Source organism: Nicotiana tomentosiformis, chromosome 12, assembly GCF_000390325.3.
Source record: "Nicotiana tomentosiformis chromosome 12, ASM39032v3, whole genome shotgun sequence".
Lineage (NCBI taxonomy): Eukaryota > Viridiplantae > Streptophyta > Magnoliopsida > Solanales > Solanaceae > Nicotiana > Nicotiana tomentosiformis.
In genome coordinates, this window is record NC_090823.1 from 71,422,000 (window position 1) to 71,439,124 (window position 17,125).

Sequence of the window (17,125 nt, forward strand, 5' to 3'; positions counted from 1 at the left end):
ATACCCAGCATAAAAATTTCCGGAGGGAAGTTCTGCGGCACATTATGCGACCGCATAATAGGTTTGTGGACCACATACCGGTCGTAGAGTGAGGCAGAAATGCCCAGTTTTGGAGGGCCATTATGCGGCACATTTTGCGAACCGCAAAGCATTATGTGACCGCAGATCTGCATCGGGGCTTCATTTTTCTAGTTTTATAAACCCGACCCCATTCTTATAAAACAATCTTACGGATCATTTTAGAAGGTTCAAACTTATATTTTAGAGAGAGAAAGGTGGTCTAGTGTCACGCCCCGACCTCGGGAGCGCAACCGGTGCTCAACCAAGATACCCTGGCCAAGCAAGCCTACTAGATGCCTTCTACCCAACCTTACCCATTAACAATACAAGAATCAATACAAGTGATAGACACGAGAAAAATCAAGTATTCCTTATTCTTTTTCCATTACTCAAAGGATATTCATTTATGATTCCCAAAATATTACAAGTTTATACATGTAATGAAAAACATGTTTTCCAAATACCAACATTTCTAGTTCAATTGCCAACATCGAATACCACCCACAACCTATCTATGGAGCCTTTAAGTACAACATAAGTGAAGAATGGAAGTGCCGGTGACAAGGCCCCGGCTATACCTCAAAGCATAAAATACAACGTCAAATGACATAAAGCACGAAATAGAGTAGGGCTCACCAAAACCTGTTGAATAGAGAGTGACTGCTAATGAGGACCAAAGCTGCCTGCTCATGAACCACCTGCATCCATTGAAGATGCAGCGCCCCCGACAAAAAGGATGTTAGTACATGTGGAATAGTCCTAGTATGTAAACCTAAATGTTCTCTTTCGAAATAGAATGCCAATAACAGAAGGGGAAACACCATGGAGCAACAAATAATAATCAATGATATCCAAATGCCAAGTTAATACATAACAATTTTCAACATACGAAACATATTATATATTTTTGGTAGGAAGATCATTAACACCGATATACTACCATCTTTTTAGCACGGAGTTCGATCATGCCCGATCGGCTAGGCCATCTCCCCACGAACTATGTGGTTTGACATGTGGTGCGAAAGAAAGGTTTTACCAAGAGTAGTACCACCATGTACGCAACATGGCATCCAATCTCCACCCGATCGGCTAGGCCGCCTTCCCACATATACCATATGGGTTGACTTTCCAATTCACAGCTAATATCAACTTCATCCCAATTAAGGTTAATAACCAAAATCACATCAATATTTCAATCTCATCCCAAACAAGGGGATTAATCACAATCCACCCCTACACCGGCACGTGTAGTTTCGGGCATTGGCCTTATGACCCACCCTAGTACAAATATATTTTATATTTACCTCATTACCTTTCACACTATATATAGCCTCGTTAGTACATTTAACCATTCACAACATCATTATAATTCCATTGGCTCTAGCCATACTTATGATTCTTCATCCCAAGGCACGGTGGCCGTATCTTATATTCCACACTTTCATTTCTTTACTTCCAAGGATCATCAACATAAACATCAACATATAGAATATTCCAAAAATCACAACTTTAAGTTTATTAGTAATGTAGACTTTAAAAAATGGATTTCTTTCCAAGAAATGGAGTAAAATGGTTGGCAATCGAAGCACAAATGAAAATCATAAATGAGTAACATATCATTTAATCTTGAAATACTTTTTCCCAAAAGGGCAATACACAATTTTAACTCATGAATATATATATATATATATATATATATATATATATATATATATATATATATATAAAGAGCTAAAGGCACATCAGAAATACTTACAAAGCATATCATTAGTTAAAACACCCATGTTTGGGCACAAGTATAACTCTCATTATTGGCACGGTGGCCACACTTTCCATCTCCAACCCCCTTCTTTCACTTTCAAGCATCCTTATAGATTATCAACAACAAGGCATTTTAATTCAAGACTTTAGGTACACATATAAGCGATTGGAGTTTTAGACACATGGAGTATTCTTCCCAAGTTAAGCATAATGGACTTCCATTTGAAACACGACTCAAAGACATAACATTTTAATACACATATCATTCTTGAACACATTCCAGAAGGATAACATAATGTGATAGGAACATTCGGAACACATTGTGAATACATAATTCTTGACACTTTCTTACTCGGGACAATCAAACTCGGAACATGGGAATAAGGAACTTGAGCCAACAATATTTGAAACTTACGAGAACATCATGGAATTAAATTCTAAGAGAGTAGTTTAGCCAACATACCTGAAATTCGCCCCTTAATAATACTACAACGTTCCACCACACTAAACAACTTCAATCTACGACAATGCAACACAATTGCACCAATATTAGCAAGATTTCTATACTTTAAGTCATTTAGACTTTTTATCAAACATCTAATGTGCACATCTTTCTACAACCTCTTCCAATGGAATTTCTTCACCTAACAACTACCATCCACACCAATGATTCACCTCACAATCATCTTTAGGCCATCCACAACTTCCATTAGCACATGCATGCCCAATAATTCACTCCCAACCCATAAATCTTATCAATTAAACCATTGCACAATCTCTACAACACCAACATAACCTAGGTTAGGTGCTTGTGGCTTCCAATCACCATATCATAAGTCCTAACACATATTTCATAGATAAATAATCACCATGAATTAGTTAGAGATGGTGGACATACCTCTTGTAATGAGACTCTTGAAAATCCCAACTTGTAGGGTTCTTGACCAATTTGGGGATTTGAATGGAAATCTATTTATCTTCAAGATTAATCCTAGTTAATATAAGTGTATAAGAGTAGTAATCAACTTAAAATGTCTCCAAACACATTACCTTGGTTCATGGGAGGGATGTGTTGGACGGATTCCCCTTGATATGCAAGCCCTAGCTCAAAGAAATGACTTAGCCCCTCTCTCTACCCGGCCTTGGGGGTATTTATAGGGATTCTACATGTGCGATCGCACACCTGGGCAAGTGACCATGCATCTGGCCATGCACACGAGGCAGAAATCCCCTTATATATGCGGCTGTGCATCTGGGCGCACATATGGCATAGGTCTGGTAAAATGGCCATGACTCTCTGTATACATATCCAAATGACAAACGGTTTGATGCGTTGGAAACTACACTCAAAGGGATTTAATTTGATATGTATATCACCACCTAAGTATTTATATTTTGGGAGTGACATTTGTTTGAAGTTGGGTCCGATGCTAATTGAGACATACTTTCCACTCAATGTATCAAACTTATTCCACACAATTTTTTGCCATTCACAAAACTCCTTAGTACGTTCCAACACACCTTAAACATACATTTTCATTTCAAAATGATGTGGCTTTTGTCACGCCCCGAACCTAGGAGCGAGACAAGCACCCGGTGCCTCACCTAACCTGGCGTACCAAATTGCGACTAAGGGACTCTGAACACATAATGTCATACTTTGGCCATGGGGCCACCTTGCAAGACAATTTGCGAAGCAAAATATAAAACTGAATGGAAACTAGCGCTAACTAAACATCAATATAAAGCTAGGCTGAAAAGGCCGTCATAGCTACTACAGCTGACAAACCACCAAATTATACATACCAGGCCTACAAACCCAACATACTGCACTAACCAACAGGATATGTCTACAAGCCTCTACTGATAGATGTACTATGATCGAAACAGGGCCCCGACCTACCCATAACATATATACAGATATACATAAAATGTACACAACACTCTAGACCTGGCAACTCCGAAAGACGTGGAGCTTACCGATCAGGCTGAACTCGGGAAATACCTACTGAGGAGATCTACTCGTCTGTCTATCTGAACTTGCATGCATGAAATGCAGCGTCCCCGAAAAAGGGACGTCAGTACGAAATAATGTACCGAGTATGTAAGGCAATAACATAACTGAAAATCGAAACTGAACTGATAATATAATAACTGGAAGTAACTGGGAGTCAAAGATGATCTGGAGATATACTTACCTGCTGATACTGACTCAACTCCTTCAATATAGTAAGTAAAATAATTGTACGGCCTTATAAGGCTCGGTATATATAACTGCTCTGCCATAGTAGGCTCGCTCATAGGCGCTCGGCCATACTAGGCTATGTATCTCGACCATGCTGGGCTCGCTCATAAGCGCTCGGCCACAGTAGGCTCGGTATATAACTTTCCATCTGATCAGAGGTTTCCCAATAGGGGCCTGCCCATCGATTATAGCTCGATGGTAATGAAAATACTGTAATACTGTATATATAGGCTTGCTGCTCTCTTGACTGGAAGAAGACAATACTAAAATTGAATATAGAGTCTCGATAAGGAATAATATTGTAACTTATGAGACTAGAATAGTGTGAATAAATTCATGAATATGAACTTCTCTTTTTGTCTCATTACTAACACATGTAGCTACGAGATCATGCCAAAATGAAGGAAGGCTTAGCCTTAACATACCTTATCACAATCTTTCCAATCACCAAGTTGAACTCACCTCTTCGCACCTTAATCTACAAGAATGATAATAATACTATCGTTAAGTTACGAAAGGTACAACTATCGCACAACGAACGACAAACCTATTTTGTATTAAAACGGGCAGCATCTCCCCTATAATCCTTACTTCCTCCAAATTCAAGATAACACCAACAATACAAGAACAGAACAATAACAACATATATACATCATTTTCCAGCCCTATATACACCATCAAATACTACAAAACAGCCCAACACACCCCAATCTCTTCGTACACAAAACGACCACCGTAGTAGTGTCAAACGACCCAAAAATGTTATGACGAATGACCAGCCAACCACCCTACATTTATATGGTGTTTATAAACCCCCTTCCTCCTCCAAAACTCCACAAAATAGTAGTAAAACACGCAGCCCAACAGCAACACAAAACAGTCCACAAAACAGTCCGCTACAAGTGAATAACTCGAACTCACGGCTTCCGATCACCGTCCCGTGAGTTCTTACAAGTATAGAACGACTTACCATGAATTTACAGAAGAAAAATTGGATGAAAGAGAGAAGTAAACTCACCTTATTTGTTGGATAACTCAGCTCTTATCTTGGTTCTTCAAACTCTAGGTTTTACCTCCAATTGGAACTTGAAAGGGAGAGAAAATCAATTAGGGTTTGTGGGAAATTTTTGGGAGGATTCTTTGCAGAGCTTATGTCTGGTTATTATGCTCTATTTTAAGTCTAATATATGAAGAAAATAGGCCCTTAAAAGGCCTCTTTGTACGACCCGAAATGGCCCATTTTATTGGGCTCTCATTTAAGCAAGTAGGTGACACACCTACTTGTCACCTAGCAGCTTGCGCAGTATCGCACAAATGCCCATATCTTTCTACTCCAATGTCATATTGACAAACGGTTTAATGAGTTGGAAGATAGACTCATAGATCTTTAATTTTATGGGTGGAACACCCCATAACTCTAAGTATATTGGGAGAAAATCGCAGTTACATTTGACCCAAAGTTTCAGTAAAACTTATGAATGTAACTTGTGATGACTTTCATCGACTTTTGTTCCACAACTCTCTTGACTTCAAAACATAACACACGGATGTCATACGACTAATATAAATCATAACATAATCTCCTTATCATGTTAAGCACCCTAGTCTCACCCCAAAGGTATATGTTATAACATTCCCAACTTGTCGACTTTCGACGAAACATTATTTTCTTCAATTGCTTTAGCTTCTGAACCGTCCAACCCTCTTTGTACTTGTTGTTCATGATCTTCAATATTTGTAACCTCAGAGGTAACATGATTAAATTAATTTATATACTTTTAAATATTATCTCATTTTTGGTCCTACATTAGTTTGCTTACGATGCATTTTTATGTACGAAAATATAGGGTCTAACAGCTTTATCCCATAGGTCTCCTTTAATACTCGTATACGTCATTCCCAAATACCGCTGGCACACTTTAAAATCTTAAGTCATTAGGAAATTTTTACGGGGCCTTACATCTAGAGTGAGAAAAGGAATTTCTAAATCATTGTTCATCAATCTTTGCTCAAGCCTTGATTATTTCACAAGGGTAACTCTCAAGGTCTTCAACCAAAAATGTAAGATTCTAGCCCTAGCCTTCAATTTCGAGATTTAACTGAAAATAGGTAGTAAGCCAAGCAGTTCTTGGGTGTGGGAGTTATTCATTATGCAAGCATGTACTATCTAGGGTTGTGGGAAGATTGTTGATCTCAATTGGGTAGACTTTGGGTAGTGAAATGGAAGAATCAACCATAGGAGGACCTTGAACTCATAATGCCCACTTAATGTTTGATAAAATGCTAAAATGAGCTGGAACCATGAACTCCCTCCTAATTTGTGTTTAATTTTTCTATGTCTCTAAATAGATCGAAGTTGCTAGGATTTTCGAAATTGTGTAGTGAATTAAGGAAAGCTCAAAGCGAGGTATGAAGGCTAAATTCTTTTTCTGGTATTGGAATCCCCGTGTTCAAACAAAACTCCATCGTGTGAAGTTCGAATATGGAACGTTATTGATGTGGGGTATTCAAACTAGTAAAATTGATTTCTGATTGGCATAACGTGTTAGAATCCCTCGTGTGTAAATGATTCTCTATTTTTGACTTGATTATGTTATACCCCTTTTGGGAAGAAGATCTTGTATGAAATCAATGTGATTAAACACTTATTTCTCATATGATGAAACCTTATGAACCTATACTTGCTAAGGCCAAAGGTTCCAAATGGTATTGTGAATACACCTCCACCCGCATACATTGGGTGAGGCGGCAGGGCTGCTTTGTGTATAGTTTGTGACATTGTGAATACACCTCCACCCGTATACATTGGGGTGAGGCGGTAGGGCCACTTTGTGTAGAGTTTCTGGTATTGTGATTGCACCTCCACCCGCATACATTGGGGTGAGGCGGCAGGGCCGGTTTGTGTAAAGGTAGTTGTAAAGGATCCCCGGCCTAAGAATTTATAAATGTTACTGAAAGCTCTTAATAAATTTGCTATGGCTTTAGCGGCTAACTAAGATTTTTATTGTTACCATGATTCATCATATTCATGTTGTATTTCCAAGTCCTTGCATAGGTGTTTAATTTTCATACTAGTACTATTCGATATGTACTAACATCCCTGTTTCCGGGGGCGCTGCATCTTTAATAGATGCAGGTGGTTCCACAGCGGAGGGCATTGACCAGTGATAGCGGTACACTCTCTTCCCAGTTGGCTTGGTGAGCCCCACTTCATTTCGGGGTCGTGCATTTTTTGTTGTGTGTGTATTATGTTTTGAGGTATAGCCGGAGCCTTGTTGTCAGCACTATCATTGTACTCTTTTGTATCTATTAGAGGCTCCGTAGACATGGTGTGGGTTGTGTATTGGTATTGGGAAGGTCAAGATAGTAATGTCTTATGTGTATTACCTATTCCACTTCAACTATGAAAGTGTATGTATTTTGAGACTTTATAAATGAAGTAACTAATGGTGATGGAATTAGTGTTGTTCATGAACCCTCTTGGTGTTAATTAATGAAGTTACCTTCTCTTTATTTATGGGTGAGTTGGGTAGAAGGAAATCTAGCAGGCTTGCTCGGCCAGGTTATCTCGGTTGAGCACCGATCGCGCTCCCCGAGGTAGGGGCGTGACACCCTAGGCTCCCGGGACCTGAACCAAACATACCAACAAGTCCTAAAACATCATACGAACTCGCTCGAAACTTCAAATCACATCAAACAACACTAAAACCACGAATTGCACATCGATTCAAGCCTAATGAACTTATGAACTTCTAACTTTTAAAACAAATGCCGAAACATACCAAACCAACTCCGATTGACCTCAAATTTTGCACACAAGTCATAAATGACACAACGGGCCTATTCCAACTTCAGGAACCAAAATCTAAGCCCGGTAATAACAAATTTAACTCTCGGTCAAACTTCTCAATTCTCCAAATTTCAACTTTTCCAGCTTTTGCCAATTCAAGCCGAAATCATCTACGGACCTCCAAATCAACATACGAACACACTCCTAAGTCCAAATTCACCATATTGAGCTATTGTAACCATCAAAACTCTGTTCCGGAGTCATTTACACATAAGTTAACATCCGGTCAACTCTTCAACTTAGGCTTCCAACCTTGGGACTAAGTGTCCCAACTCATTCCGAAACATCCCCGGAACTAAACCAACTACCCCGGCAAGTAACATAATAACCAATGAGTATAGAATAAGCAATAAATGGGGAAACGGGGCTATAATACTCAAAACGACCGGTCAGGTCGTTACATTCTCCCCCTCTTAAACAAATATTTGTCCACGAACGAACGGGTCTAGAATCATATCTGGAGTCTCAAATAGGCGTGGATATCTACTCTGTATCTCCCGCTCGGTCACTCAAGTAGCCTCCTCGACTGGCTGCCCTCTCCATTGCACCTTCACTGAAGCTATATTCTTTGACCTCAACTTCCGAACCTGCAGATCCAAAATGGCCACCAACTCCACATCATAAGTCAAATCCCCATCTAATTGAACCGTGTTGAAGTCTAAAACATGAGACAGATCACCAAAATACTTCCAAAGCATGAAAACATAAAACACTTGATTAACACTCGATAGACTAGGCGGCAATACAAGCTTATAAGCCACCCCTCCAATCCTCTTAAGCACCTCAAAAGGGCCAATATACCGAGGGCTCAACTTGCGCTTCTTCCCGAACCTCATAACTCCCTTCATGGGTGAACCTCTAAGCAATACCTTCTCCCCCACCATGTAAGCAACATCACGAACTGTCTGATCGTCATAACTCTTCTATCTAGACTGTGTCGTACGAAGCCGATCCTGAATCAACTTAACCATTTCCAAAGCATCCTAAACCAAGTTAGTACCCAATAGCCTAGCCTCACCCGACAAACCAACCGACCAGAGATCGACACCGCCTCCCATACAAGGCCTCATACGGAGCCATTTGAATACTCGATTGGTAGATATTGTTGTAGGCAAACTCTGCAAGCGGCAAAAACTGATCCCAAAAACCCTCAAAATCCATGACACAAGTGTGTAGCATATCCTCCAATATCTGAATGGTGCGCTCGGACTGTTCATCCGTCTGAGGGTGGAATGTTATACTCAACTCAACCCGTGTGCCTATCTCTTGCTTCACTACTCTACAAAACTGTGATGTGAATTGCGTGCCCCGATCTGAAATAATAGACACCGGCACACCATGAAGGCGAACAATCTCGTGGATATAGATCTCAGCTAACTGCTCCGAATAGGTAGTCCTAACTAGAATGAAATGCGCGGACCTCTTCAACCAGTCCATGATCATCCAAATAGAATCAATCTTCTTCAAAGTCCGTGGAAGCCCAACTACGAAGTCCATGGTGATACTCTCCTATTTCCACTGAGGAATCTCAAGCCTCTGAAGCATACCGCCCGGTCTCTGGTTCTCGTACTTCACTTGTTACAATTTAAGCACTGAGCTACAAACCCCACTATATCTTTCTTCATTCTCCTCCACTAATAGTGTTTCCTCAAGTCCTGATACATCTTCGTGGCACCTGGATGAATGGAATACCGCAAATTGTGGGCCTCCTCAAGAATAAACTCACGTAACCCATCCACATTGGGCACACAAATCTGACCCTGCATCCGCAACACCCCATCATCCCCAATAGAAACCTCCTTGGCATCACCATGCTGAACTGTGTCCTTAAGGACAAGAAAATGGGGGTCTTCATACTGACGCTCTGTGATGCGATCACATAAGGAAGACCGAAAAATCACACAAGCTAGAACCCGACTAGGATCCAAAACATCTAACCTCATGAGCTGATTCGCCAAGGCCAGAACATCTAATGCAAGCTGTCTCTCACCAGTAGGAATAAATTCAAGACTACCCATACTCACCGCCTTCCTACTCAAGGCATAGGCCACCACATTGGCCTTCCCGGGATGATACAAAATGATAATATCATAGTCCTTTAGCAGCTCCAACCATTTTCGCTGTCTCAAATTTAGATCCTTTTGTTTAAATAAGTGTTGAAGACTCCGATGATCCGTAAATACCTCACATGACACGTTGTAGAGATAATGCCTCCAAATCTTCAATGCATGGATGATGGCTACCAACTCCAAATCATGAACGGGGTAGTTTTTCTCATGTGGCTTTAATGGTGTGAAGCACAAGCAATCACTCTACCCACCTGCATCAAGACACACCCAATACCAATCCGAGAAGCATCACAATACATTGTATAAGAACACGATATTGAAGGCAAAACTAGAACTAGAGTTGTGGTCAAGGCACTCTTGAGCTTCTGAAAGTTCTCCTCATACTCATCCGACCACCTGAATGGAGCACTCTTCTGGGTCAACCTAGTCAAAGGCATTGCAATGGACGAGAAACCCTCCACGAAGCGATGATAATATTTGGCCAAGCCGAGAAAAATCCGAATCTCAATAGCTGAAGACGGTCTGGGTCAACTCTGAACCGCCTCTATCTTCTTTGGATCCACCTTGATCCCTTCACTGGACACCACGTGCCCTAAGAACGCCACTGAACTAATCCAAAAGTCACACTTGGAGAACTTGGAATAAAGCTTTTCCTCTCTCAACCTCTGTAGTACAATCCTCATATATTGTGCATGCTCCTCCTAGCTACATGAGTACACTAGGATATCATCAATAAATACTATGACAAATGAATCAAGATATGGATGGAACACATTGTTCATCATATGCATGAATTCTGCTAGGGCATTGGTCAGCCCAAAAGACATCACAAGGAACTCATAGTGACCATAGCGGGTTCTGAATGTCGTCTTTAGAATATCCGAGTCCCGAATCTTCAACTGGTGATACCTAGACCTCAAATCAATCTTAGAGAACACCCTAGCTCCCTGAAGTTAGTCAAATAAGTCATCAATGCGCGGCAAAGGATATTTGTTCTTAATTGTAACTTTGTTCAACTGCCTATAGTCAATGCACATCTGCACAGTACCATCCTTCTTCTTAACAAACAGAACCGGTGCACCTCAAGGCGACACACTAGGCCTAACGACCACTTATCAAAAAGCTCCTAAAGCTGCTCTTTCAGTTCCTTTAACTCTGCTGGTGCCATAAGATACGGAGGAATAGAAATGGGCCGAGTCTCCGGCACCAAGTCAATACCAAAATCAATGTCCATGTCGGGTGGCATGCCCCACAGGTTTGCAGGAAACACATCCAAAAAGTCTCGCACTACCGGAACAGAATCAATAGTAGGAGTATCAGCACCAGCATCCCTCACGAAAGCTAAAAATGAAAAACACCCCTTCCCAACCATCCCTTAGGCCTTCAGATATGAAATCACCCTACTGGGAACATAGTCTATAGAACCTCTCCCCCCAATTCTAGGTAACCCTGACATCGCCAATATCACGGTCTTAGCCTGACAATCCAGAATAGCATGGCACGGGGACAACCAATCCATGCCCAGAATCACATCAAAGTAAACCATGCTAAGAAATAAGAGATCAAATCTAGTCTCAAATCCCCTAAAAGTCACCACACACGACTGATACACACGGTCTACAATAATAGAATCACCCACCGGCATAGATACATGAATAGGTGAAACTAAGGACTCACGGGGCATATTCAGATAACGAGAAAAATATGATGATACATACGAAAATAAGTGGAACCAAGGTCAAATAATATAGAAGCATCCATGTGGCACACTGAGACAAAACTTGTGATCACTGCGTCTGAAGCAACGGCCTCTATCCTGGAAGGGAAAGCATAGCATCGAGCCTGACCGCCACCTGATCGGTCTCCCCCTCTAGGGTGACCTCTAGCTACCTGAGCCCCGCCCCGAGCTGGTTGGGCGAGTGGTGAAGTAACTGGTGTAGAAGTCATAACCCCTCTGCTGAACTGGATCTCCAAAACGATGGGGACACTATCTCCACATATGACCAAAGTCCCCGCACTCAAAGCAACTCCCCGATGGTGGTGGGACTGAATCGGACCTCGATAGCCAGAATAGCTACTAGAAGGACCTGGTACAAATAAACCCTGAACTGATGGACCACGAGATGAACTTTGAGCAGGGAGGGCTCTGAGAGATGACTGACCCGGACGAGCACTGTATACCATGGCTAGCTGATGCACTACGATTAACCGGACGAATCATCTAAGCGGGCCTATAAGGACGACCCTTGTTGTGGTAGAACTACCCTCTAGAAGAAACACCGCTGAATCCACACGCACAATGAGGCCTCTGGGCCTCCCTCTCCTTACGCTCCTGACTACGGACCTGCTCTAGTCGTCTAGCAATATCAACCACCTCGTCGAACCTAGCACCAAATGCAATCTCTCGAGTCATGACAAAGTGCAGTCCATAGTTGAGGCCATCAATGAACCTCTTAATCCTCTCCCTCTCTGTGGGAACCAACCAGATCGCATGACGAGCCAACTCTAAAAAATCTCATCTCATACTGGGTCATGGACATACCCTTCTAGCATAGCTGCTCAAACTACGGAACTCCTCCATGCGGGTCTGTGGAACAAACTTCTCCAAGAAGAGAATGGAGAACTCGTGCCATGTAAATAGTGCAGCGCCGGCTAGCATGCTCAACTCATAAGCCTCCCACCATCTGAAGACTGACTCCGACAGCTAAAAAGTAGTAAATGAGACCCCACTAGTCTCCATAATACCCGCCGTGAAGAATTCGTTGGTACCTATCTAAGAAGTCCTGAGCATCCTCAAACTCAGACACACTGAATGATGAAGGCCTGAACCTCCAAAACCTCTCTAGCCTCTTCTACTCCTCGTCACTCATAGGGGGACCCACCTGGGCCCAAGTAGCGGCAACCGATTGGGCTTGTAGTACCCCCAGTGTCTGAAGTCCCTAAACTACCTGCTCTGGAGTACGGGTGGCGGGAGTCTGAGCACCTCTCTCGGCTTGAGAAGTGGCCGGTGCGGCCTGAACTGAAACCGCCTAAGCAAGGCTAATGCATACAGTCAACATCTGCGCCAAAGCCTTCTAAAGGCATGGAATCACAATGGGCACAACTGGTTTCTGAGTTGGTCCCACCGGCTCAACCACATCTGGGATCTTCTCCTAAGCTAGAGCAACTAGTGGATCTACAGGTGTTGCTCTAGCTGTTGTACGAGCTGCACCTCGGCCTCTACCGTGGCCCCAGCCTCTCGAGGCCCTAGCTAGTAGTACTGGTGGCCATCTGTCTAATCCGGTAGCACATGTCCTCACCATCTATGAGAGAATATAATAGCAAAAGTTTAGTTTTTGGAATCAACGAATCTTCACGACAAGAATACAATAAAGTGAAATTTTCCTAAGGGTTCGATAGCCTCTCGAAGATAAGTACAGACATCCTCGTACCGATCCGCAACACTCTACTATACCTGCTCATGACTCATGAGACAATGTAACCTAGGCTCTGATACCAACTTGTCACGACTCAAAATCTCACATGTCGTCATAGCGCCTATCACAATACTAGGAAAGCCGACAATCACCACTAACTACGCATTTTTAGTTAAAAGCATAATGAAACAGGTTTAACAGTAACAAATTCTCATAAATAACTGATAAAGAAATACCGCGACTCAATACAACCCCCCCCCCTCCTCCCAAAACCCGAGTGTCACTGAGTACATGAGCTACTAAATATCAACATAGTCAAAACTTCTAATACAACTATCTAGAAAGATATAACAGTGCTAAATTAAAGGAAAAGAATGAGAGACGAGGTATGCGGACGCCAAAGCAGCTACCTCAAAAGTTTCCAAGTAGATGAAGCTCCAAATCTAGCAGTCGTCGTGTCCAAAAGTACCTGGATCTGCACACGAAGTGCAGAGTGTAGTATGAGTACAACCGACCCAATGTACTCAATAAGTAATAGGACTAACCTTGGGCTGCAAGCAATGACAAGCTCAGATAGGTACAGTCCAAATCTAGATAATAACAGTAATAACTCAGAGAGGAATCCTATAATCAGTTTATAGACAGTACAGAAATGTAAACATGCTTTCTAGTTTTTAACAGTTTGAGCATAACACAGATAAAATATGCCAGGTATGACTAATATGATGAATGTCACATGCCAGTCCGATCCCATAAATATCACTCACAATCAGGCCCTCGGCCTCACTCAGTCATCAATCTCTCCAGTCTCTCGGGCTTACAAATCTCATGAAAATCAGGCCAAACAATGATAAGATGATGTAAAAATTAATGGCAACGGAGACTAAGATATGATATGAAAATGGTAGATATGACTGAGTACATAATTGAAAATTAAACAAATAACTCAACAACAAAACGACTTTTGTGGGTCCCAACAGTACAAGCATATAGCCTAAACATGATTTCTAACATGAATCATAGCTCAATTTCTCTAACACATAGGGAATACATGAATAATAACAAGATTAGAAGACTACACAATTCCACAGAATCAACTGAGTCACAATTACTATGGTGCATGCCCAGACGCCCGTCACCTAGTATGTGTGTCACCTCAACACCAACCGCATAATACATATTTCACATATTCATACCCTCAGAACCAAGTCTAGAAGTATTACTTACCTCAAACCGTGTAAATATCTACTCCAACAAGCCCTTGCCTCGCAAATCGGGCTCCGAATGACTCGAATCTAGACACAAACAACGTAATACAATCAATACAAGCTATAGAAATCAATTTCATATGATAAAGCTAGGTTCTTTAACAAAAGTCAAAAAGTCAATCTCGAGCCCACGTCTCGGAATCCAACAAAATTTATAAAATATGAACACCCATTCAATAACGAGTCCAACCATATAAAAATTACCCAATTCCGACATCAAATCGTCACTCAAATCCCAAATCTTACTCTCCAATCCCTAGTCTAAAATTTCCCAAATTCCACCTTAAAAACACATAATCTAGGTGGTAAATTCAATGGGTATTCAATATTAATAGATAAAAAGGAACAAAATTTGATTACCTCTTGAAATCTAGTGAAACCCCTTTTAAAACCCGCCTCCAACCGAGCTTGCAAAGTCCAAAAATGAGAAAAACCTCAAAACCCTCGATTTTTATCTTCTGCCCAGGCATCTTCGCACCTGCGGACTCCCTAGCTGCACTTGCAGCTCCGCTTCTGCGGAAAAAGGTTCGCTTTTGCGGAATCCACTTAAGGACCCAACCAACCGCACCTGCGGACCAACTATCGTGCCTGCGAGACTGCCTCTATTGTACGCCCATCGCTCCTGCGCATCCGTGCCTGCGGATTCCATTCCGCTCCTATGAGTCCGGCTACACCTACATAACTCTACATCTGCGGAGACTCGTCGTATCTGCGGGCTTGTATATGTGAAAAACTTCCTCACACCTATGACCACTGCCCAACACCCACAAGACTACGCCTGCGACCCAGGCTCGCTTCTCCAGTCGCGCACCTGCAACCAATCCTCCGCAAGTGCGATCGCACCAGACCAGCAACAAATCAGCAACTCCTCTAAGTCCAATTTCAATCATTTAACCATCTGAAATCCACCCGAGGCCCCCGGTACCTCAACCAAACATACCAACAAGTCCTAAAATATCATACAAACTAGCTTGAAGCCTCAAATCACATCAAACAACACTAAACCACGAATCGGACATCGATTCAAGCCTAATGAACTTATGAACTTCTAACTTATAAAACAAATGCCGAAACATACCAAACCAACTCTGATTGACCTCAAATTTTGCATATGAGTTATAAATGACACAACGGACCTATTTCAACTTCCAAAATCAAAATCTGAGTCCATTAACAACAAAGTCAACTCTCAGTCAAACTTCTTAACTCTCCAAACTTCAACTTTTCTAACTTTCGCCAATTCAAGCCGAAATCATATCCACACAGAGCTATCGGAACCATCGAAACTCCATTCTTGAGTCATTTACACATAAGCCAATATCCGTTCAACTCTTTTACTTAGGTTTCCAACCATGGGACTAAGTGTCCTAACTCATTCCGAAACATCCCCGGAACTAAACCAACCACCCCGACGAGTCACATAACAACAAATGAGCATATAATAAGAAACAAATGGGAAAACATAGCTATAATACTCAAAACGACCAGCCGAATCGTTATACTTATTCTATTATAATTAATTTTTCTAGCATTGTTTGATGATATTAAATCTATTTTGGTTAGATTTGAGCCGTGTGGAGGTGAATTTTAGGGAAAAAACTATTTTCAAGTGTTGAATTGGCCTAATTGAGGTAAGTATCTTGCCTAAATTTGTGTGAGAAAACTACCCCTTAGGATTTGGGATTGATTGTGTCTTTTGTGCTATGTGAAAGCCGTGTACGCAAGGTGACGATTGGGTACACGGGTTGTACGTGGTATTTGACCGGTTTAGGCTACTTAGACTATTTTCATGCTTTAATTGAAATGTCATATCATGTTATAAATTCTCATAGTCAATCTATTCTTAGTTGTGTTAGTCTATCCTCACATGCCCTAATTGATTTGTCTAACACTTGTTCTATATCCTACTTGATAAATAGCTCTCGTGCTTTAGTTGAACTTGTTGCTCTTTTATTTGATACATGTCATCTATTTCATTGTTCATTATCATCTCTTGAAGTCATTGTATGTGTTATCTCTTTCATTGTTAATATCATCATTTGAAGTCATTGTTACTAGTTATCTCTTTCGTTGATATTATTCTCATTTGAAGTCATGTTATTCCTTCCATTGTGAGTTAATTGTATTTGGCTCGTAGTTACATGTTATCTTTCTCATTGTTGAGTTATTGGTGTTGAAATTGTGGAAGTCGTATCATTTTGAAGCAAAGTTGATAATTGTTGAGAATTTTAAATTTATTGTTATTGTTGATATTCTTGTACACGTTGCGGTGGAGCGTGGGCTATTATTGTGAAAACGTTGATATTGTTGATTGTTGGCAGGTTGTGATATATGGGCATTTGTGATGCGAGTTGTTATTATAAAGTGATATTGACGCGCATGCGGCGGTATAAGGATTGGGATTAATATGCATGTTGCGGTGTAAGGTGAAACTTATGTGTGTGTTGCTTATAGGG